We start from the raw sequence: 23,545 nt of genomic DNA on the forward strand, positions 1-23,545 counted from the left end.
TAGAACTCAGTTATAAGGAGTTATTACCTAGACTTTTTTAAGTAAGATGTTATAACTCACAACTAGTATCCATGGCTTCCTGCAATGGTCCTTTATTGAAATCCAGGAAGACCACTTTGGACATCCTTTTTTCCTAAGGAGAGAAAACAACCTAGTTAAACAACACCACTTTCATCTTCACACATAATGTTTTAATAAATGTCCAGTATTTTCAATTCAACCAAATGACAGCTATCCACACAATTCAAAGCTAACTACAGCTTCATGGAAATTCTCTTTTATTGCACTTGTTTTGTTTCAAATCAACAAAAGGACAAAGCAATTATTTAATCACTTCTGAGTTTGTAGAAAACAAACCTTAATGTACAGTAACTTATTTTGGCAGATAAAAGTAATTTTATTTGGAGTAGAAATACAATGAAATAATAAGTCATTAAAAATATACTTCCTTTGCTACTCCATCACTGAACTAGCCCATTCAGAAATACAGCAATGCTCACACCAGAGCCATAATAAATGTTTAAAGTGTGTGAAATATTTTATTATATTATTATCTGTAACATACCTGTACACAAACGTTTTACAAGACACACCAGTTTCTCATCTTGCCATTTCTTAGATGTTTGCTTTTCTTTGCTGTTTTGAGATGGGTCATTTTTCACTATAATAATGACTTCCAATAAGATCACATCCAAAACTATCACCCTAAAATGGTGATAATGCACCACCCAGCAGGAGTCTTTACATCACCTACACAAGTTAGAAATGGGCAGTACAAACATGCACTAATAATCAGTAATGCAAAAGTCAATTAAAAGAAGTGAAGCCTACAATGATGCAGAACAGCTCCAGCAATTTTACAACTCAATAATGTAGGCTTCATATAGCATCAGGCAGCAAAGTATAAAACTGTTCACAAAACATTTATAAGAAACTGAGCAAGACAACTTTGCCTGGAAGATGTGCGTTTTCCTTGGTGTATTGCTGCAGAAGCAGACAAAAGCGTGCTCAATCTGAGAGCCTGTATTAGCTTTTCTCAACAGGAAGCAACGTTGCTAACGAAGTGGTAAATTCAGTGTTAATGAGTGGCTTCACTGTTACCACCTCTGAGGTAAAACCTTCCATGTTCCAAGATCCACCCATCTGTTCTGGTGTGAGGGGTTCAGAGGAAGAACAGACGCTTCCCATTAAAAGCAACTTCATTGGTACCCCCTGAACAGCAGGAAGGCAGACTGAGAATACTGTGCTGCTTGGAGACTGAAATTCTCATTATCAGAATGGCTCCTCAAAACTTCGCACAGGTTTACAAGATGAAGACAAAACTATGTTGCTCTACATACAAAACCACACTGCTAATGAATATTTGTGTTAAAGCTGAAGTTAAGAAGGTGGCTGTGACACCCTGTGGTCACCATTAAACTGAGATTCTCTTCAGACTTATCAGAGATATCTGAAGTATTACCTAATACAATCTTCTAAGGATTCCTCTCCATACTGTATATTAATAGAGATTGTGAAGTATTCCATATGGATATGATTAGAAGTCTTCTATGGCAATACAGGTATCCCTACAGATTTCAGTCTTTGAATCAAGCCTGAAATGGTTACTGTATCAATAATGTCACTGCTGTATTTTAAAAATTTTCAGCTAATTATCATTTTTATTCTTATCATCATATATAATTATTCTTTCCAGCTATCAAGGTGGTACAACGCACTATTTTTTGTGCAGGACAGCAACAATAAAGTTAACAGTTTTAACAGTGTGGCATTAGAGAAAACAGAAAATGTATTTTGAAATCACAATAACTTAGTCTTGCGATAACGTTGAACCAAGATGCAATACTTCAGTTACATTATCTACTCCACGTGCCAGAATTTATGCAGTGACAACGACAGGTATAACTAAAGACACAATGCCATGTTTTTGAGGAAATGTTATCATCTAACTTGTCTCTTGGGAAAGAAAGAAAAATCAATCATTGTAACTAAGATGTAACCGAGGCTATGCAATATTCTTTGCATGCTTCCATCAGAGTTTTAAATTTATCTTCTCTATACTATATCAGGAATACAAAATTATTAATTCTGTCAAAATATATAGCATTTAATATTTGATGTATTTGAAAAATTAAAAATTGAGATCAAATTTTCAATTTATTGAAAGTACTGCTTATCATATCCACTACCAGGACTATATCACCTCAACAAGAGAGCTGAGGTAATTTTTATTTAAGCATCTAAGTGCAATACACTTTGGAGATATATACATGTAAAAATGGTGATGGAAAGTGTCTGGAAAAGCCTGCAAAAGTGTACATAATCCCAGCTCCTACCTTTGAAACATTTTATCTAATGGCTAGGTAAAATTCAATTCAATTATTTCAGTTAAGCATAGAATAACTGCAGTGCATTTAACAGTGTTATTCTTGGTTTACTTGCTATGCTATTTTCTATACAGAGATTATTTCATATTCAAAAGTAGAAACCAATTATTTATCCTAACTGCTAAGCCAAACGCCACTACTTATTAATTGATTTAAAATCCAGCTAATTTTAAATACTGTTTTTGTTCATAAAGTATCAGTTTTAAAAATCGTAATGTGTTCTGCAGATATGACTGCCTGTGGCCAGATAATCTAAGCACTAAAAAAGTGTAAGGTCAGATCTATCTCCAAGCTGACAGTTCATAATTTAAATGCCTTAAGCTAATCTTATTGTCTTAAAAAATCTTGAACATCAGTATTTTTGCAAACTATCAGCACTTGCTATAACACCCTTACTACACTACATCTTGAGGTTACTACAGAAGAAATGAGGTGATAATTGCATATTAACATAATTATTTGGTAATCCCTCCAAGCAAGCTTCCTAGGTCACTCAGTAATTCAGATTAGATGCAACCTTCCTGTCATCAGATCTATGCTGTCCACTTTCTGTTCATTAATAATTCTTTTTGATAGGAATGTACTTAAATCCATTGTTCTATGTACATTATTAATTGTATTTATTATCAGTAGGTTTATGACCTTTCCAAGTTCTATTTCATAATGACAACCTTTACTATGCAGTAGGGTCACACACCAAATTAGGAGCACTGCCTTCATGCAATGCTAGCTCAGGAAAGCTTACACCTCAGTGCTAAGCACACCATGCTGTTGCCTACTAGCAGTTGTAGGCAAGAGATCTGGCAGCCTCTGTTGCAAGCACTGTGTCATTTTATAGGAATTTACAGTAAATCTGAAAGCACACTGGAGCTGAAAAGTTAAGACAGAAGAATTTAGCTGAGTTTGTGAAAAGCATGAAATACCTTTATGTGTTCTGATATCCAGTTTCTCACGAAATTCATAAATATGAGCCAATGAGCTAAAAGCACAGAGTGACTATTAAGCAGCACAACAACTTACAAGCCGTCTCCTAAATGGTTTGAATTTAATCAGCTTTAAAAAAACTGACGAAATACAGTGTCTTTCAGCAGTGCTGTTACAAAGCAAAAACGTACTGGTCCTATGCTAAACCACTCCTCATAAGCCAAGTTCTTTAAGCAGATATGTGAATAACCAGGACACTCAAGGGATTGTTCAAATATTCAACAGATAGGAGAGGTGCTTCAGGTCTGCACTGCTCCCATTTATAGATCTTTCATCAAGACTTCAAAATGTAAGCAGAGAAAACTAACAAAACCTACCATCTTTTCCACAAGTGTTTCATAATGAAGCTTTCTCAAGTGACAAATTATATTAAAGGTGATGGAACCGAAGTCACAGATTTTTTAGGCAACAGAGTACCAGAGAGAGTTAAAGTACATCATAGTACAGGACTAAAAAGGCATCATCTCCTTCCATTTTGCCCCATCACAGTCTATGCTTTAAAACCTTAATCATGGCAAACATCAAGCCATCTGACCTTCTGTCAGAAGAGAAAGGTTTAAGAATCTCTGGAAAATGAAGGTTTGTACAGAGCAATAGAGGAACTGGTAATGTATCAGCACAAACCAGCCACATCTTCAAAAAAATACCCTTAGAATACAGCTGCACAATATTTTTGCCTCTTCCATATAGTAACGCACGGTTTATGCCTCTGGAGCTTTGGGTGTTATCTAGCAATATTAATGCCCCAAATCAATAAAATCATGACACACTGATCATTAGAATATCTATTACTTGTTTTCCAGTTTATTTCTTTTTTAAAAGCTATCCCAATCCACTCTTCAGATGGAAATAAAACCACAAAGCCTGACAACTAGAGGACCAGTCAGTGACCCACCTTGCCTTCCCCCAGCTTCTATTTGTGTTTGCAAACTAAATGGTTGAAAATACATTTCCTTCTGCACAGCAGAAACATTACTTGTAGACTGCCTTACTTAGCTTTGAAATCTACAAATGAACACTTTTTTCAAACTTCTGTAGTGAAGAGACAGCTTAATATGCATAACACCATGAGTACTGCCCCCCCACACCTACTTTACACACAGGCTGCAGTTATTAATCTAACTACAACATGAGGAGTTCCATTCAAAACTAGTTATCTTCAATACAATTCAAATACACAGCTGTTCACAGACTGCCATATTAAAAGTTTTTAAAGCAGTATGAAATATTACCATACAACATTTGTATTATACCTAAATAAATACAAAGTTACTACCACCTACAGAATAACTTTTTTTACTGTTAGAAAGTTCACCGAGTTGTCAAATATCTGTAGAAAAAAGTGACCACAAAGAAATTCTGTTATAGAGGAGCCGTGACAAGAGGAGCTCATCTTTTTAGTAAGATTATAATTGAGAATATCAAATCTGAAGCACACTTTTTCCAAAAGTTATTTTCCTTAAACTTAGTTCCCAATGCAACAATGTCTTCAAAAGCTCTCTGTCAAGAACAGTAAGGAAACCAAAAATTCCTTAAAGATGTCAAAATTTCAGAAACTCAATTTCTAGTCTAAAACACCTAAGAATGTTACATTAACATCTCATGTGAAAGGAAATTGGACAGAACTTAAGAACAACCATCATACAATTAGAAAGAACAAAAGAGAATTCCATTACTGCCACCAACCATTCTTAATCTTACTCCTCTCTAGTATTGATTTGCTTGGGAAAATAAACCAGTTTGTCACAATGGGGGGCATCATGCTAAAATTCAATACTGAAATCAATAATAATAAATGACAGTACAATTTAAGTGTCACAAGAACCGTATGCATCACTACAAAAAATACTCCTCTGATTTTAACTGCTCGTGCAGCAGTTTAGGATGGTTTCATCGGCAAGTGCTTTTCAAAATGAACTACGTATTTCTAAAAGATGACTAGCCAGAACACAAAACAAATATGTTGAATCTGGTAACTTAAGAACAGGCACATGCTGTCTGGCAACTCCACAGGCTTCGTAACTCCTGCCCAGAATTCCACAGCCCTGTTCACACACGACAGCCAGGTACTTGTCTTCATGTTCCTGCAGCTCTCTAGTTTGGATTTTTACTAATGCAATGTAGTTTGAATTGTACTGACATTAGCTCTGCTAGAAATGAGAACTGCAATCAAATATTGAATTGTCCTAAATGCAGTGATACATGGTAATGACTATCAGTTTCTAAACTGCTTCCTTACCTTTTACATGCATAAATTCTCTTCCTTGATGCTATCTCATGCTTTCCTTCTAAAGAAACTAAATGTCTGAGAGAACACTATTAATCTCCTTCAGCACCATTACCTTTGTTTTTCAGTGAAACGTATTCCCAAGCCTCAAGTATGGTACAAAAAATTGCTTTTATCTAGACACAACACAATAAACAATTTTATTAACCAGTAGCATTATTAAAACCAGAATGATTTCTTCATTACAATCGACAAATAAAAGTTCTGCTCCTATCCTTGCCGTGAGGCATCTTTATCACACTGCCAAAAAATTAAGGGTTGTGATCAGTAGTACGAAGTGTGCAGGACTAAATCTGTACCCTGAGGCTGGTACCAGGTCCCACAGTGTTCAACATCTTCATTACCCACATGGATGACGGGGCAGAAGGGACCCTTGGCAAGGCTGCTGATCACACAAGGCTGATACACCAGCAGGTTGTGATGCCACTGAGAGGCACTTCAACAGGATGGACAATGGGATTGAACGAGATGGCTACAGGTTCCTCCCAAACTCAACTATTTTGTGATTCTGTTTTTGTCACACAGTATCCCAGTTCTTGCTTACTTCAGTCCTCTTCAGAGTGCTCCACCATCGCTCAGACCTTCCACAATTTTTCAGTTGCAAAATATCAATATAGGTACGAAAGTATTTTTAAAAAGGCTTCCAACTACCAACTCTGAATTTATCATTCTGACAGCTGAAGAAAATGACACCAAATATTAGACATATGGTAAAAGCATGCTCTCTCTATCCCAAGTTATGTAAATATATTGACAGCAAAATTATAATTTGATGCTCCTCTCCCTTCTACGTCTCTTCCAGGGATCCTGTTCTCCTGAGTTCTCTCACTAAACAAAATAACATTATCACTAAGTAGAATAGTATTATCACACTCAAATTTACAAACATGCATTGCTCAAGTCCCACCTCATTTTCTAATTGTATTTCTACAGTTTTAGATTTTACACAGGATGAATCTCTCCTCTTCCCCACCATATACTTAAATACCTTCCTGATGTGTCACACCTCAGACAGGCTTCTCGGTGCCGGCCCTTCAGGCAACACAGTGAAAGTATTTCCTCCTTACAGAACCCACTGCCACCAGCAGTGTTCATCTCCAGTCACACCAAGTGAGACATTCCACAAAGAGACGATGTTCAGCAAAGTATCTGCACTCTTCCAGACTTTAAGATCACTACTACAGTCCTTACATAGGGCATTATACTAAACTTAAAGAACCTGCTGACCACTGCAGAAGATTTCAGCTTGCAGAGAAGAGGAAGTATTTTCAACACGGCGTCACATACTGTCAAATTACTGTGCTATTCATTGGAATTACCCTTTTCTTTGCAGCAAAGTCAGTTTAAATTAATGCTGCCTTCTTCCACTCTCCCTAGTTCCTTCTTTCACACTCCATCAACCATTTCATTACCCATTTTAAAAGGCTGGGACCCAAACACCACTGAATTGGCACAGTCGAGAGGCGACAACTATGGGTAAGGGCACAAACTTTTACTAGCTTTGTTGACAGAAAAATCCAATGGGGAATCTTTTCCTAAAATCTGTATGAATAAATAAAAAAGTAAAAATTTAGAGAACATTTCATAAGGCAAAAAAGAAGCTTTGACAGTCCTCTATTAAACTGCCAAACGCAGCACTATAAGGAATTCTAGCATGAAGCAAATTTTATGTTCTAAAATTACTTAAACTAAACTACTCAACTGAAGCAAACTGCTGGAAGTAAATGCTAAAATAATTCAACTGGGGAACATTAAACATATCTTCTGAGAATACTATTAACACAAGCAATACTCTTAAACTGCCTATTAGACATGATAGCTAGATTTTCCATAGAGACATACAAATGCAAATCCTTCCAGTGACTTAAAACAAAAAGTATTTTCATTTCTAAAACACGTAACTAACCTTCAGAAATTCAAAAACTAATCTCCTTAACCTATAGTTTTACAGGATCAGCCACCTTATCTGCTCAGAGACAAGTCCTTTTGAAGCCAGGTACTGCCACCAAGTGGTAGTGAAATTTGGATTTGCAAATCCAATTATCCCCATGTGTAAAGCACACAGAAATGAAAAACAGTCCTGCAGCAGCCAAATATGAGCAATGCTCTGCTAACACAAGACATTTAAAAATTAATTAAAGCAGAACCCAGATATCCAAATCTAAAACTGATCTTCGATGTAAAACAAAGCTCTTTCCAATAATTCAGTCCTTTTGTTCAGACACTGCTTGTAAGCAATTGGGTAAAGAAACCTTTTTTCCAATACAAATCCAATATATAAATAAAACAATTAATAATTAGGTGTTTTATGCATCTTTGCATAAAGTCCTCAATGACTACAACTATATCACCAGAGAGGTCTTATTTTCAGGATTTCAGGAAAAAGTGAATTCTGTAACTGACATAAAAAGACCTCTTAAGGTATAAATATCCAGCTTGTTATCTGGATAAGCCACCCACTCAATCTACATCCATTAAGATGTAAAGATCACAAACAGACAGAGAGGAATTTTTAGAAATTATATATATCTATTTTTATAGAAATATTTCACAAGTTAATCAAATACTATTGGTTACCTGCATGAATTAGTTGTGAAGTGTCAATCCAACAGATCACAGATGAAAACTTGAGTGACAACATGATGCATAATGGATTTACTGAGAAACTTTCTTAAATGATGATATTAGGAACACTTGAACCCAATTAACACAACACATCTTTCACCTTCAGAACAATTCTGACCTTCTCTACTGTTCTATTGAATAAAACTTGTCATGCTTTTTATCCAGCATGACCTAAAACACATCTAGCAGTTTCTCATGATTTTTGGTTTTTTTTGGCTGATAACCACTTGCTGTGCAAATGTTATGTAATCACAAATTTTAAGACTGTAGCTCCTGCTAATGTCAACAGATTTTTTAACTTCTAAAGCACAGTATCATTCCCAATTCTAAAAACACTAGCTGAAACAAACACTCTGCTTTTACTAATTTAATTCAGAACCTTAGAGTAATGAAACACATTAGTGATATTTACTCATCCTTATCAGAAAACTGTTTCTCATCCTATGTTCTTTCAGTTATCAAGGATTAAAAAGCTAGTAAGATTCTAAGTAGCAGTAGCAGGTAAGGCAAAAAAAGCCATCTTGTACCTTTTCAGATTAAGACATGAAGAAGGTGATTGCTTGCTGATGAAAATACAAAATCAGAGCTTTTAAAGGACTCAAACCAATGTAACACAGTACATGACCAGAAAAATATAAGTGAGAAGAAAAGTTCAGGTCAGCCCACTAATACTTGGGGTTTGTTTCTTTATTTTTTTAATTTAAAACAAAAAAGTCATCACCTGAAGTGATTAACGGCAGAAAACTCAACTTCATGTTACCAGGATAATATGAACAAGATTAAAATTATATGAGATCCTCTCTGAGCCAAAAAAATAAAAATCCCACATACTAAAATTTATCCTGTGCAGAGTTCTGTATGTAATCTATCCTTCTTCAGTATTCATGGTACTATTATTCACTAATTATATCCTTCTACTTTTAGGTAAAGCCATACTAAATACATTCAAGGCAGTTTCTGGAAGCAAGTTTGGTTTGCCTGGAATCTAAAATGCTTAAAATATGACCTCTCTTCACTGCACACACTTAGTTACACGGAAATTCAGCACAAGCATGTAACTTCTGCAACCTATCTTGCTCCACAGAAGTGTGGCCTACTGCACTTTTAACACATTGAGACCAACCTTATTGTCTCCTAATTTTCCCCTGTATTTAAAACATACTTTATTTAAGACATATTCTTTATTTAAGACAGATTCTCCTGTGGAGTTCAGAAACGCAGTCTGTAAATCAGAAATTTAAAGAACAAATACTATAGTTACCCAAATAAAGTACATTCACTGTTTGTAAATAGTATCTTATACCTGTGTGTTTCTAACTAGTAACAGATTTTCTTTATTTATATTTTATTTTTTTATTTTTATTTATTTTGTACTTTTATATTCGCCTTAGGAACATGAATGATTTGAAATATTAAGAACAAAACTCCAAACCCTTAACAAAAACAAAAAAAACAAAAAAAAACCACCAAAAAACAACCAACCAAAAAAAAAAAACCAAAAACAAAAACACACACACACAAAAAAAAAACCCCAAAAACCCCAAAACAACAAAAAAACCACCACCAAACCCTACATGGAAAGCCCACTAGCAGAGTCATCAGGAAATGCGTTACCATCAAGTGTACAAGTAAAATGCTTGAGCAAATAACTAAAGCACATTTTCAGCTATTGCTTTAAAAGAGATAAGCTTACACAAAAAGACAAGTCCACCCAGAGCTGTGGGAGTGAAAATTATTGTTTAGAAATCTCTTGAGATGCTGCAGCCACTACACTCCTGAGTGGAGACTGAAGACTGAGGCAGTTGGGAAGTGCAGGTTGTTCTTGAAAATAAACTCTTTCAGTCATCCCTGCTGCCCCTCTCTGAACCTTCTTCAGCTCTGCTATGTTGTTTTTCAGTCCCCAGTCTAGAAGAAGCAATACACATTGCAATGCAATGCAGCCATGGTACACCACAAATTTGTAGAACTGGATCTGGTTTTTGTTTTGTTCCCTACTAAAGCACAATAATTCAATTGATTTACTGACTATTCAGTTGTCATTGTTTACTGAACTCTGAGAACCTCAAGATCTCCTCCAAGCAATAGCAATACTGATCAAATGTCACTACACTGTTTCCATTTATTCTTTTACACATTTTTCTGTCCTCTTGCTGTGAATGTGTTCTCTATAGGCTGTCTCCTCAGAGACAGCTTTTTCCTACCAAACACAGATAACGACCATTAAGATGAAAGGTCTTCAGAATTTCATTCAGAAGACTTCATGCTAAAAAAACCCAGTTATTTATACATTAGACTTTTCAATTAATTATCTGCATTTAACAAGTAATTAGCTAACACACAAAGAAACAGAGCATAAATGGCAAGCTTTAAGTACTGAAAACATTAGAAGACACAAGAACAGTTTGAATTTTACTGTCAATTCAAGTCTCTTTTCTAGCCATAATCCTTGTTTTACATTCATCCTTAGATGAAGTATTTCCTTTTGCAGTGTTGTATTCATTGGTTTTCTCAAAGCAGCACATTCCAGAAACCAGCAAAGTCAGGCTAAGACAGTAAACATCATCTAAACATAAGTATATGCATAACACAGCAGTAGAGCTTATTTTTAATTGTTCACAGTTCAGAGTACTATTCATAATCAAAGTCCTGAATCGGTTATACATTATACAAAAGATCAACACCCAATAGAAGAGTTATTTTAAATTCTCCACAAAGCACTCTTTTATAATCATTATTTTGAAGCTGACAGCAACAGCTCTGAAGAAGTCTTAGTGGAACAGAAGATATGAACAAAGTAGTTCATGTCTATTTTAAAATGCACATACCACAGTTTCAAGGCAATATTAAGTCTACATATTAATTGGAGCTTGGAATTGAGGAACAAACTCATTTAAGTAAATGGGATCTCCCTCTCACCTCTTCAAAATACCAAGTCACTGCAAGCAGCTACATTCTGAGATGGCACATTAGTCAAACAGGAAGCAGGAAACTTGAGAACACAGCTTTGGTTTGTCAGAGAGGCCTCTGTAGCAGCGTCCATCATGCCATGTCTCCAAAGCAGTGAATTTACTGAACTCTGAGGCCTTACCTAAAGATTCTTTTGAAAGACTCAAGTTAAAATAGATTAAAGCTCTTTGTTACATGTTTCTCATAATTATATGGAGACAAGATTAATTTTATACTTCAAATTATTCCTCAAGTAGCAAGCAAATGAAAGAGAAAAAGATAAGCATCTTAATTCTTTTTCTCAAAATAACAGAGGAAGGGAGTAGGGGGAAGGAGGAAAACGCCAATTACAGAAAAATTTTCCTAGATGGACTCTTTGCAATTGCAAATGAACACTTCAGTTCTTCCAGCACTAAATCTCCATAAACTTTGTCTTTCAAATAGCTTGCAAATGGGTTCCTAAAGACAGAAAGAGGGGAAGAAATTCCAACAGAATTTCATTGTTTAACACTTGAAATGCTATTCTGATAGCTGGTCAAATTTCCCACACAGTTATTTATTAATACAGTAAGTGCAAGTTTAACATGCTGCTTTTATAGTGCAAAGTGCACTTTCAGTACTTTGAAACCAGGTAGATAATATGTAGAGGACAAAATTAATTTAAAGTGCTTATAATTTTGGCTTTCAACAGCTAGCAGAACACCTTGATAGCTTTTTGACTATAACAATTTATGGAAGAAAAACCGATCTATCATCATAATATTAAATAGTGGGGATTAAATAATGTTTTGTTCCTCTTTTGGCTTTGCAGAAGTAACACTGCACCATTACAGTACATACACTGCATGCATTATAGTAATCAAGATACAAATTTCAAGAGAATTTTCACTGACCACTTTTCTGCAGATTTAGCAGTATATGCAAATGGCATTTTTTGGGAAAAAAACCCCACCAACACAGAACTCCTACTTACCTTTGCTTGTTTGATTTACATTATGCTGTAAGATCCACTTCCACATTAAAACAAACCTGCAAAATAAAACAAGAACTCACTTTACAGCTGCCATTGTTTTCTGCTTGTGTCCTACACTATCAGACAAGACAGGCAAAGCAGAGAGGTAAGAAATCCACAGCCATAAAAGTATTCTGTCTTTTTGATCTCATGGTAAAAGCATCAACATTCCAGTGGTCTTCTCTCAAACATGTGTAATTTCCAAATAACACAGCAATTGTCATATTAATAAAAAAACCTACCAAGAAGTTGTATCAAATACACAAATGCTATTAAATTAAGTGGGCAGAACAGGGGAAAAGAAGTTGCATGGCAAGAAAAGCTCTGCATTTGCTGCTAGTGCATTCAAAGTCAGTTATCTCAAGGTCCCTGAACAAGAAATGATTCTCAGAAAGGAAATGGGTTACAAATGAAAGCTTTTAAAAAATCTTTTTAGCAAAAATTACCAGCATATATGAGATTAAGTGTTGGAGGACTTTAAGCCTGGGCCTTTCTAATTTCTCACCTTTCCTAAGGCAAAGTTGTGTTTATGATTCTAAGGTTAGCTGGCCCTCTTAAAAATTATAATTTATTTGTCTTCATGAAATCTGATCGGTGTCAGATGAACTTGTTTTGCTCATGTATCTTTAGAACTAACAAGGTCATTTTTCACTTCCTATTTGGAAATTCTGAAGAGACTCCAAAAGCAACTGTAGTCACACAAAAATAAGAATGGATTTGGGTATGGTATCTCTACAGAACTGGGTCTACTAATGACGACACAACTACTAGCATAGAGCTTTTCAGAAAGGGTAACTTGTTCTTATCTAGACTAAACGTTTAGGCAGCATCAAAATTTACTCTGAATGAAGTAACTATCTTCACACACTGTCCTTACCTCATTTTATTCACACACAGCTTTTTGACTCAGTTCCCCAATGAATCTTTTCTCAAAGCCCCTTGCCTAAATTACAAAGACAGAGTAAGGGAAAACAGACCTTTCAAAAAGTCTGACTGGATAATATAAAGCAATAGAAGATAAGTATTTGAGCTCCTCTTCCTAGCCCCAAGATTGTGTCCCAAGTATCACATTAAACTGCAGCTTTATGCATGAATGTTATTCAATATACATACTCATTTATCAAGTAAGACTTATTACAAAAAAAACAGAATTATTTGGTCAGATTTTTAAGTAATATTCACCTAGTGAAGCAGAAGTGTTACTTCCAAAAAGCAGCGAAGCTCTACTGTATGTTGAAAGTAATTGCAAAGCTACAGTTATATCCTCACAAAAATAACAGGCTCCATATATGAAGAGCCAAAATACCTTTCAAAAAATGAGAAAGTCAATGTTCATGATCAAACATTATGATGAGCACTAAACCAGACATGTCAGTAAGCCTATGCACTTTGGCTAGGGAGTGACAACCACAGTCTAACACTTCTCTCTGTAAGATCTACAATGACTGCCCCCCATGCAAAATGGCCTCAACACCCATATCCTCTAAACTTTACAATTAACTCAACATTAGCAATAACTGTTCTCAACATAGATTTCCTAGCTCGTGACTCAAGTGCAGACAGAATCTTTCCATCAAAGGATTGAGCCCAGACAACTGCAGATCACTGGGGTGATACAGCAGTACAGTGCCATATCACCCACTACTCTCTGTAACAGCCTTTCCATAGGAACACCTTACTTTGGACCAATCAATCGACTTAGGATAGGGTAAGACTTCCCATTTTGTGTGAACAATTTAGCTAGAGGACATGTACTCTTATACTCATTGAAGATGCACTTTGCAGAAAACTTAAATGCAAGTACTCTTGCATTTTATTATTCTTTGGATCACAGGGAGCTCACAAACCACACTGGGGATAAATCTCGGGTTGTTCTACATCTGGCACAGACGGAATGACAAGGAAAAAGAGAAGATGGGCCATCATAATTTGGATATTGTCCAGCTGAAGGAGAGGTGACAAGTTTCACAAAGAGATCACCAGCAAGTAAACTGCTGAAGGACCAAAGGGCTGGTCACTGTAGCCCTGCATCAAAAACTTAAAAGGGCTATACAGAATTAACTCCCCTTTTTGAGATTTCAAACCCTCTGAAAGCAAAAGCTCCACCCAATGGGAGACGGTACTTGCAATTTCATGCAAACATCTTCACGAAGGCAACACAATCCATCTTAGCCCAAACTACTGATAGCACTGAGACTGCTTAAAGACACCCACCTATAGTGCTTAACCAGCACTCACATCTCCTCTCAAAGGTCTTTCTGCTGTCAAATAAGATTTCTCTTACACCAGTACAATCAAGCTCTAACATCTACTATTAACTTCAAGGGTGATGACATTTGAAATAACTGAGTGCCTGATATTCTTCAGAAGCAGATTTGAGAAAGGTAGGTCTCCAAAAATTTCCTCAGGGAAAGGCAAAGATTTCAACATCATAAATGCTTTTGCTTCAATTTGCTTGTCTTAATTTGCATTATCAGGAAAGGAAGTGAGAGTAAAAGTCAGTGTCCCATACCAGGCAATAAAAGAGGGCAGGAAAAGGGACACAGAATTGAGTAATAAATGTAGTTACAGAGCACTCACCTGGAGGCCTCGATATTCAAAGAGTGAGAAGGGGGGACCACAGCAGGGAAAAAGGACTGATGTAAAATGGTCAGGCTTCTGATTAGCGATAAGCAGCTTCCTGTTCTGACATGGGCACTGAACAGGAAGTGAAAGAAAACTGAAATGGTGGAGATGAAAGAGAACACAAATGCAGCCCCAGTGATACTAAAGAAAAAAAAGATGGACTGAAAACTCTTGCTATAATGAAGTATCTCCTAAAAGCACACACCCTCCCTCTCTGAGGAAAAGTTGAAGAAACACTAGAATGCAAAGGTGTACAATGACTAAATAAAGGTTGCTGAAATCCCAAATGAGTTTTGATCAATTTGTTTATTATGTAGACCTTATTGCATAACAAATCTGCATTGTAACTGACATTTCTACATCTATCTTAGAAAAGATACCACCACCTTTAACTACCACCATCTCCTGGAATGACTGCAGCCAGGAATGAAGTTCATACGGAAGCTTTGTAGGTGGTTTATTTGACGGTTTTTGTGTGGCTGTTTAACACAAAACCAGTTTTGCCCCTACAGCTGATTATGCCTGTGTGGGAAGAAAGAAAGAAAGAGGAAGAAACAAAGACCAGAATAACTATATTATACAAACTATTTTTGTTGATATAAACTGTGGCTAAACAGTCAATTCCACCAGCTTGACATAACATCGCAAAAAGGCTTGCAACTGTTGTGTTGGCTTCACGGCTTAGAAAATTTGAGTATTTCATCGAGAATGGCAGCTACATTTATTAGGATATGACCATCCCAGCATGAAATTCAAAAGCAGGGTGTGGAATGTGGAATAAATTTCATTCTAATATCTGTTGCAGCTCTGGAAAAAATCTATAATCTTACAAAAATCTAACAATCCTAAATATCACTGCAGGAAAAAAACAGCCAGTAGAAAGCAGAGATCACTAAGAAAAGGATACTTCTGGCTACGAGAAACCCAGAAGTTCCTGCCAAAATTGTACATGCAGTATCAAGGATAAAGTAATTTCAGAAGAGGACTGAAATGGCAAAAAGTTAGCTGATGAGAGTCCTACATCAGTTGATACAGCTGAAAAGCTCTTTAAATACAACCCTAAACTGCAATTTTCCAAACAAGTAGCCAGCAATGACCTTTTCTGTACAAAATGTAGTTTCCTGCTTTCTATTTGCAGGAGCTTTGATTGTCTTTGATTTCTATTTAAAGAGTATAAAAACAACTTAATCTACATTCAGTAGCCACAAATATCTAGAACTAACATCCAGTATAGATTAAATAATCATTTGGATTTAAACATGAGGTTTTCTAAAACCACAAAATTAATCTCTTTCGAGAATTCGTAGAACCTCTCAATCTATGCTATTCCAACTGCAGTTTAACCAACTGAATTAAATATGCCACAACCTCATTGACCAAAACTAAATTTGTAAAGAAAAAATAGTAATGACTCTTCATAAAATGAGGAGCAATACTTAAGAACAGGTGGAGCTTGAATTACCCAGATGCCAAATTAAGCAAAAGCTTAACACTTTATAACATGAAGAGACAAAATTTAAGTCTTTTTACTGGAGATGCTCCTGACTTCAAAGTATCTGCAATGAATGAACAAAAGCAAGCAAGGGACTGCAAGAGAGAAGACTGCCTCCTGCATTCTGAATCTCCTGCTAGATTCTGAGAGTTATCTGAAAAATACTTCAAAGAAGTTACAGTTCTTCCTTTGTCTATTCATCACAGTAAAAGCCACACACACAGTTCCCAAAGCTGTGGTAGGGCTTTCACGTGGAAATGTTGAAATCTCTCGTTTTTCTACTCATAGAAAGTTTAGCTTTTTGACAACTCTCCATATGGGACAGTGAGGCACTTCAAGGAAACATGTGACAGCATAGGAAATGAATACAACTGATCATACCTCAGACTGGGAAGCTGTTTCAGTCCAAACAAGATTACAAGTATCTGAATCTAACATTAATATGAGTATCACAGTAGGGAAAAAAAGTAATCTGAGAGAGTAGCTTGAATGCAAAAAAAACCAACCTCTGTTTATATCATCAATTAGGTCGAACAAGAGATTTAATTATTATCTCAAAAATGTGCATACCACAAGTAAACATTTAAAAAGTCATCACAGCAAAAACTATTCTAGGTAGGCAGGAGTTTGGACTAACAAAACATACTGGTTGAAAAGGTTATTTTTCTTCTCTATCAGTAAACAGATCACATGCATATATTCAAAGATGGACACAACAGGCAGACAACAAAGATGCAAAGATGTTTACAGCAAAGCAAGGGGAAACAAACAATTTGAGAGCCATTTACTTTGAGTATACATTGTCCAGTAAGCAAATATGTAACAATGAACACACAAATGAAAGCATCATAAAAACATTAAACTGAAGCATCAGTTTGAAGATGGGAGTCCTACAAACATTTAGAATTTCAAGACCTTAAGAGAAAATACTAACATGTTGTTTCTGAAGGTTACTTAGCAATGCAGTTTCTCTCCTCAGCTAAGACGGGTGCAACATTCTAAGTATCATTGATATTAAAAAGTTTACAGTCCATCCTACTAAATTAAATGGCATTCTTCACAATGAGATCTACCATAAGCAACAAGTTACAGAAAAATAATTTGTCGTCATAATTTCTCTGCCTGTTTAAGCTATAGATCAACCTACCACTTCCATAATAAACATCCATACACTTTCAGTCACCCTTCAGCCTATTTATTTTGACCACATGAACTAGCTCTTCATTTGCTGCACTTACATATCTTAAATATAACAGCTTTTCTTAAATAGAGAAAGCTTAAAGCACAGAATGACATCATCTCTCCATTCCATTCCAAACTACTAAAGGCACTGTACACACCCTTGGATCATCCTTCACTCTGAACACGTCTCTGTTCATTATGCTGGCAGCAAAATCTCATCAATACATAACCTGGACAGGAAGTGCCTCTACCCTTCCACTTATACAACCACTTTGTGCCCAGACTGAATTTTTATACATACACACATTATATATATATGTATTCCTTCACCATACATCACCATGTAAGCTTTACACAGAGCACCTCAAAATACAGTGACATACCCTATGACTTTAAGCACTGCAAAAAAGCATTCCAGAAAATATTTACACAAAATCTTCCCTACCTCATAAGAAATTTGATTATAGTTCCTTATAAATTTTTAGTCCAAGTTTGCACCTTCCATTTCTCAGCTGAAAAGTAACCGAAAATACAAACGAGGAAAGCTTGATCACTGAAGTGCTTTCTAAGGAACCAACAGCCTTAAATTAAAAAAATGCATTTTGCGTCTTAAAAAAAAGCAAATTTTTAGAAACATCTGAGGCAGCCTCTTATATTTCAAGGTTTGTTTTTAAAATACTAAACTACACAGTGATGTTACACATTTCTAGTGTTGTCCTCTCCTTTCTCCAGAACTACAGAATGCTAATAAAAACATGAAACAGGCCAAGTTAAGTACAAAATTAAAAATGTTTGAGCTAAGATTGTGTCCATCAAATTAGTGCATCCCCTTTAGTGTACCACTAAGCAACACCATTGTACAGTTCAAACATCTGTCTTCACACACTACTCATTTTTCTACAACTTCGAAGTTTTATCTTATGTGTATTTGGTACACATTACTGTAAATAATTTATCAGCACCCCCCTACTGAAGGAATCCAGTGCCTTTTCAGTCAAGGAAGTCCAACAGAGAACCAAAATCCCAAAAGATGAAGAAAGTACAGAAAAATGGGATCTTCTCTAGGTATAAAACACATCACACATATGGGACTTTTATGAAGAGCAGACACAGTTTACTGTCAGACCATACCTGCCATCAATCTGCCACCTGTGGAATCCTGATAGAAACAGAAATGCATCAATTATTCTTCACACATTCACTGAACTTGACATATCCCTTTCCTGATGTACTGCATAAAATAACTCTGAAATTCCTCAATATAACTGCAACCTATTAATCAAAAAAACTGCAAGAAGTTTACTACACAATGCATACACTTACATCCTTATGAAATAAAATACAATACAGTTGCCCAAGTATATTCCACTCTATAATGACCCTTATTTATGTATCTTGATCCTTATTTATAAAGCTTCAAACAAGATTTAGGTTGGGCATATTTATTTCAAACTCAAAAAAAAAAATTAAATATTTAAAAAAAAAAGCTTTGCTGCACGCAGAAAAATCACTCAGGGCTTAATTTCAGAAAACCAGAATTATTTTACCAGATACAACGTATTTTGTGAAATAGTATCTCTGTACTGTTTTTTTCCCTGCAAGTTGTTTTATAAGGACCTTATGTTTATTATTAAAATTTCAAAACATTAAGCAAATCTTTTAGTATAGAAAAGGCAGTAATGAGGTTTTAAAACATATTTACTAGAAATTAGTTTCTCCACTAAATAGACTGGCATTCTGAAACAAGAATGCCTGATGACATCCATTACATCTAGATGGATTAAAATATCTGTTCCCTTTAAGGACACTTTTACTTCAAGACAGTATCTCACACAACATTTCCAACAGTAGTTAAAGCAGCACATTAATAATCACGCCATGTTCTTACTGTAGCAACAATAATTTCTGGTAGCCATTTTCTCTCCGGCTTTAACACTGTTTCAAAGCCAACAGTCCTTCCTGCAACCTCTGTATAAAGCCAAAGGCAGCAAAGTGCTCAGCACTTCTCCCTGGGTACACTCTGCAGATGCCTCCCTCCAGTCCAACGCACTTACCCATCACTATTCTCCAGCGCTGCACTTTCAGTTTGCACTAATGGAAATGTGACAGCGTGGCTGTTCCCTTTTTTAAAAACCCCAAACGACCAACCCCGCCATTTAGGAGACGGAACAGTTTGCTACTACAGGATACTTCAAGGGGAGAGCAGCGCTGCAGTTCAGTATTTTCACCTGCAGGCGCTCAGAACACACAGCCCAGAGCAGGATCGCCAAGCCGCAGGCAGCGCCTCGGTCACCGCACCGCCAGCAGCCACCGAGCCTTCGAGATCACAGATTACAACATCAAAGCCAGTGCTGCAGCCAAAACCAATTTCTTAATAGACTTCTTCTGAATATCTCTGAATCTTCTACGCTGTAAGGCAAACTAGTGTAAACGTTCACGTCCAAGTCTTCCTCTGTGTTTCCAAAGTCTTAAAAATTACAGAACTTGAAACACTTTCTTGAATTAGGACTGCAATGCAGATTTTAAAAAAGGTTGATCTTAAAATCCTACAGCTGAAAATTAGTGATAAATTACTATTTTCTTCTTTCCTTAAAAAAAAAAAATTAAAAAAATTCTCCCCTTCTTGCTATCATGACAGTTTGAAAGAAAGCAGTAGAGAACAGAAAGTGAATTACATAAATATTTGCAACAGCAACGGCAGGAAATAGTGCACTGGTATTAGCATTTAAGTACTCCCTACAAAACAGGATCCTAATCTCAAATTCAGTTCCTCACAAGTTTGTTCCAGTTGAAAGGGTAGCTATGCTGGGATCACGAGCTCTAATGCCTGCTGGTGTCTGTCTAGACAGCGTTTCTGACATTTCCTGACCATAGCAGGAAAGGGAATCTCCTGTTCCTAGCCTCAAAGGAAGTGCATTTTCTGTGCCCATGAAAATGTAAAATCTAACAAAAATTTCCTAGAGATTTCATGCACACTTTTTGTAAGTATTCACAAAGCTTTGCTCATGGAGTGCTAAGAAATATCTCATATAAAAGGTCTTACACTTAAAATGAAGGTAGGCTTATGATGAACTCTGAATTGGTGTGGCAGAGATTTTATTCTGATATCCCTATGACAGTGCCTTCCAACAGAGGACAGAGCAGACACTCTAGGGCATCACTCCCTGTAAACAGCACTGCTAACTCTCAGCCTTCTTCCTTAGCACAGGACTAATCTGTGACTACAATGAATGTTCCAAGATGAAGAAAAGAACCATATAAAACAATCCCCAAAAAATACAAATTCCAAACCAATCACCTAAGAATTTAAATTCCAGCATTGCCATTCTTCTAGCGAAAGCTTTTTCCAAATAAAATACACACATTTCATACAACAGGATTCAGCCACTGCTTATCAGATTTGAAGTGAAGCTACAAAATGCTTCCTAATTGGGTTGATATACAAGCTACAATCTCTACAATCTATGAAAGAGCACTTTTGGGAGCCACATATACTTAGCCAGTAGCATAAGGACTTCCCTTCATTTTGCAGGAGCCTGCTTTTTGGTGACAGAGGAATGGTTTTGGTGAAGAAGTAAAGTTGTAATATGCTGTCAACACTATCACCTTAATAGCCATTGAAAATGTAAAATCCATTCCTCGCTGAGCTGCTCAGTGTTCACTTTTGGTTTGGCGACACTGTAGATTTCCAGCATTGTCCATGGCCTATAAATAGGTTAAACTATTTCCTACCTTAGATTTGTAGCAATGCAACAAAAAAAAAATTAAGTCATCTGTGTTTTATTTTACACCTTCATGCCAAATAGCTACATTAGTGTTTTCTTACAACTGAGGTTATACTACCAGACCTGGCAAGCAAACTGTGGCAAATGCTGCTTCCACATCCCTCTCTGAAATGTAGTTTGTGACCAACAGTTACTGTCATGAACACTCCATCGAGCCAGTCACACACCACCAGCACCACAACCACAGCTCAGGTCTAACACAGCATCCACATCTCGTTAGTAAGCTCCTATTCAAGGTCCCTCTGTTCAATGGGACAGGGTCCACAATCTTTATTATTAATATAGTCATCATACAGGAGTGCTTCCTATAGTAAAATTTCAGAGTTTACTAAAAGTTACTGCCTTTGCTACAAAATTATTCCACGAAAAGCATTTTGCTAGGAAGTGGGTGTTTTCAAGATCTACCCCAAGGATTCTACTCAAGTTATGCAATACCTCGAGGTCTACTTTCTAAACTATTTAATAAACATCTATAGAGGCTTCATGCCAGATTGCAAGAAAATGCAGGCTCTCTGCAGACTTCACTTTAAGATTACGGCTTCATTAATCTCTCTTTTCAGCCTTGAACCCTTTAAACACTTGTGGACTTGTTCATTTCCTTTTGTTTCAGGCAAAAGCTTAAAATCTTTGATTCTTTTGCTATTTTAATTAGTTCTTCCAAATACAAGAAGGTAAATGGAAAAACTTGGTATTTCCAGCATGCCACACCAGTTATCCTCACCTGTGCATATCTAATCCATTGGCTGTCCTTAGGCATCTCATCCAGTTAGAGCTGTAGAATCAATATAAACTTGATTTGTCAGTTTTCCTAACCAGAGCAGGTTTCCCAATCAAACTTTCAAAAGTAGCTCAAAAAACAGAAGAGACAGATACTACAAACCTGTTCCATATGCATCTATATGGGCTAGGACTGCATTAAATCAAAGAGTGTAAATGGCACAAGTCAGTCACATGATTACTCTGTTTCAGAATATAGACACAGGTTTTTAATTAAAGCAAAGAAACCTGTATGTTTCCCGCCCTAGAAAGGATATAACCCTAAGACAGAAATGTTTTCTTCCAGCAAGTAAACACCTTATGTTACTTGCAGTAATAACAAAGCTTCTTAAAACAAATCAAAGTCAACACCAAAGATAAAGGAAACTTTGCCATTGTCTTGGACACTCACAGTTAAAATAAAATCCCCCTGAATACCTTGTTCAAAGGCTTCCTAAATTCACAATGACTAGTATGTCCCAAAAGCTTAGTGTTCTACATCAACAGAAGTTCTGTGCCTTCTTTTGGGCCCACAAATAGAGCTGACTGTTTGCCTACCGACTGGCCCCGAGCCACTGTGTTTTCTCATTATTGGGGACTTTGTAAGCCACAAGTCAGATTTCAAGACCTCATGTTTGTTTTCCACTGAAACAAGAAATATAACCAACACTTAAATGTTGAGAGAATATGTATGAATATGAAATCTGGTTTAAATGGATAAAAGGAGCAAGAATAACTTTTCCTTAAGTTCAAAGACAACATATAGAAGCACATTAAATTAAAGCAATTCTGATAAAAAGGTTCAGCACTTATTTAATACCTACTTAATCAACTTTAAACAGCTTCAGAGAAAACAACAGCCATGAATGACTCTACAGAACTCTGAAAGAAGTTCAGAAATACATAAGGTATTATTACAAATTTGAGAAATAACCTGTCTTTATCTTCAGATTCACAAAACTAAAGAAATTCTGAGAACAAATAAAACAGAAAACAAAGGAAGTTACAGCACAGAACAGGTTAACTTCTCCAAAATTAAGCCTTCAGAATATCCTAAACAAAGCTCTTCCTTGAACCAGAACACTGTTTGGAATTTACGATATTTAGAGGAAAACAGTGATAGTGGTATCTTTGATTTTTTAAATGAGATATAGGCAACCACAAACCACCCAGATTTGTACTTTAGTCTTGAAAAGCCAAGAGGGTTTTGCGGTGGAGGGTTTTCTCTTGTTTTCTTGTCAGGATTTTTTTTGGAAATGGTGTGGAAGTGAGGTGGGTTTTTTATACTAAGAGAATTGTCCTGTGGAAAAGCATTGGTAACTTTAACAGTTTTACATTCTTTCAAACAGCTGCCCATTTAACATCATACAGGTTTGGTTTTTATTTCTGAATGCTAAAATTTCCTTTAAGGACAGGAAGAAATGCTAATGAATCTACTGTGACAGAAAACATGAAGAAAAAGAA

General features: G+C 36.1%; 1 protein-coding gene across 5 annotated transcripts in view; it reads right to left on the reverse strand.

Moving 5' to 3' along the window:
• ZNF644 (zinc finger protein 644) overlaps positions 1-23,545 on the reverse strand; it is a 51,686-nt gene that overhangs the window by 19,966 nt on the left and 8,175 nt on the right. For 4 of the 5 annotated variants that reach the window (XM_088169959.1, XM_088169958.1, XM_088169954.1 and 1 more), the window contains exons 2-3: positions 12,203-12,258; positions 61-133 (exon numbers count right to left, since the gene is read on the reverse strand). The gene's annotated coding sequence lies outside the window, so the exon portion shown is untranslated. Of the gene's footprint in view, positions 1-27; positions 134-12,202; positions 12,259-23,545 lie in introns of all 5 variants that reach the window. The other variant, XM_088169956.1, reaches the window with a different exon arrangement.

Source organism: Sturnus vulgaris, chromosome 9 (assembly GCF_052056855.1).
Source record: "Sturnus vulgaris isolate bStuVul1 chromosome 9, bStuVul1.hap1, whole genome shotgun sequence".
In the NCBI taxonomy this organism is placed as follows: Eukaryota; Metazoa; Chordata; class Aves; order Passeriformes; family Sturnidae; genus Sturnus; species Sturnus vulgaris.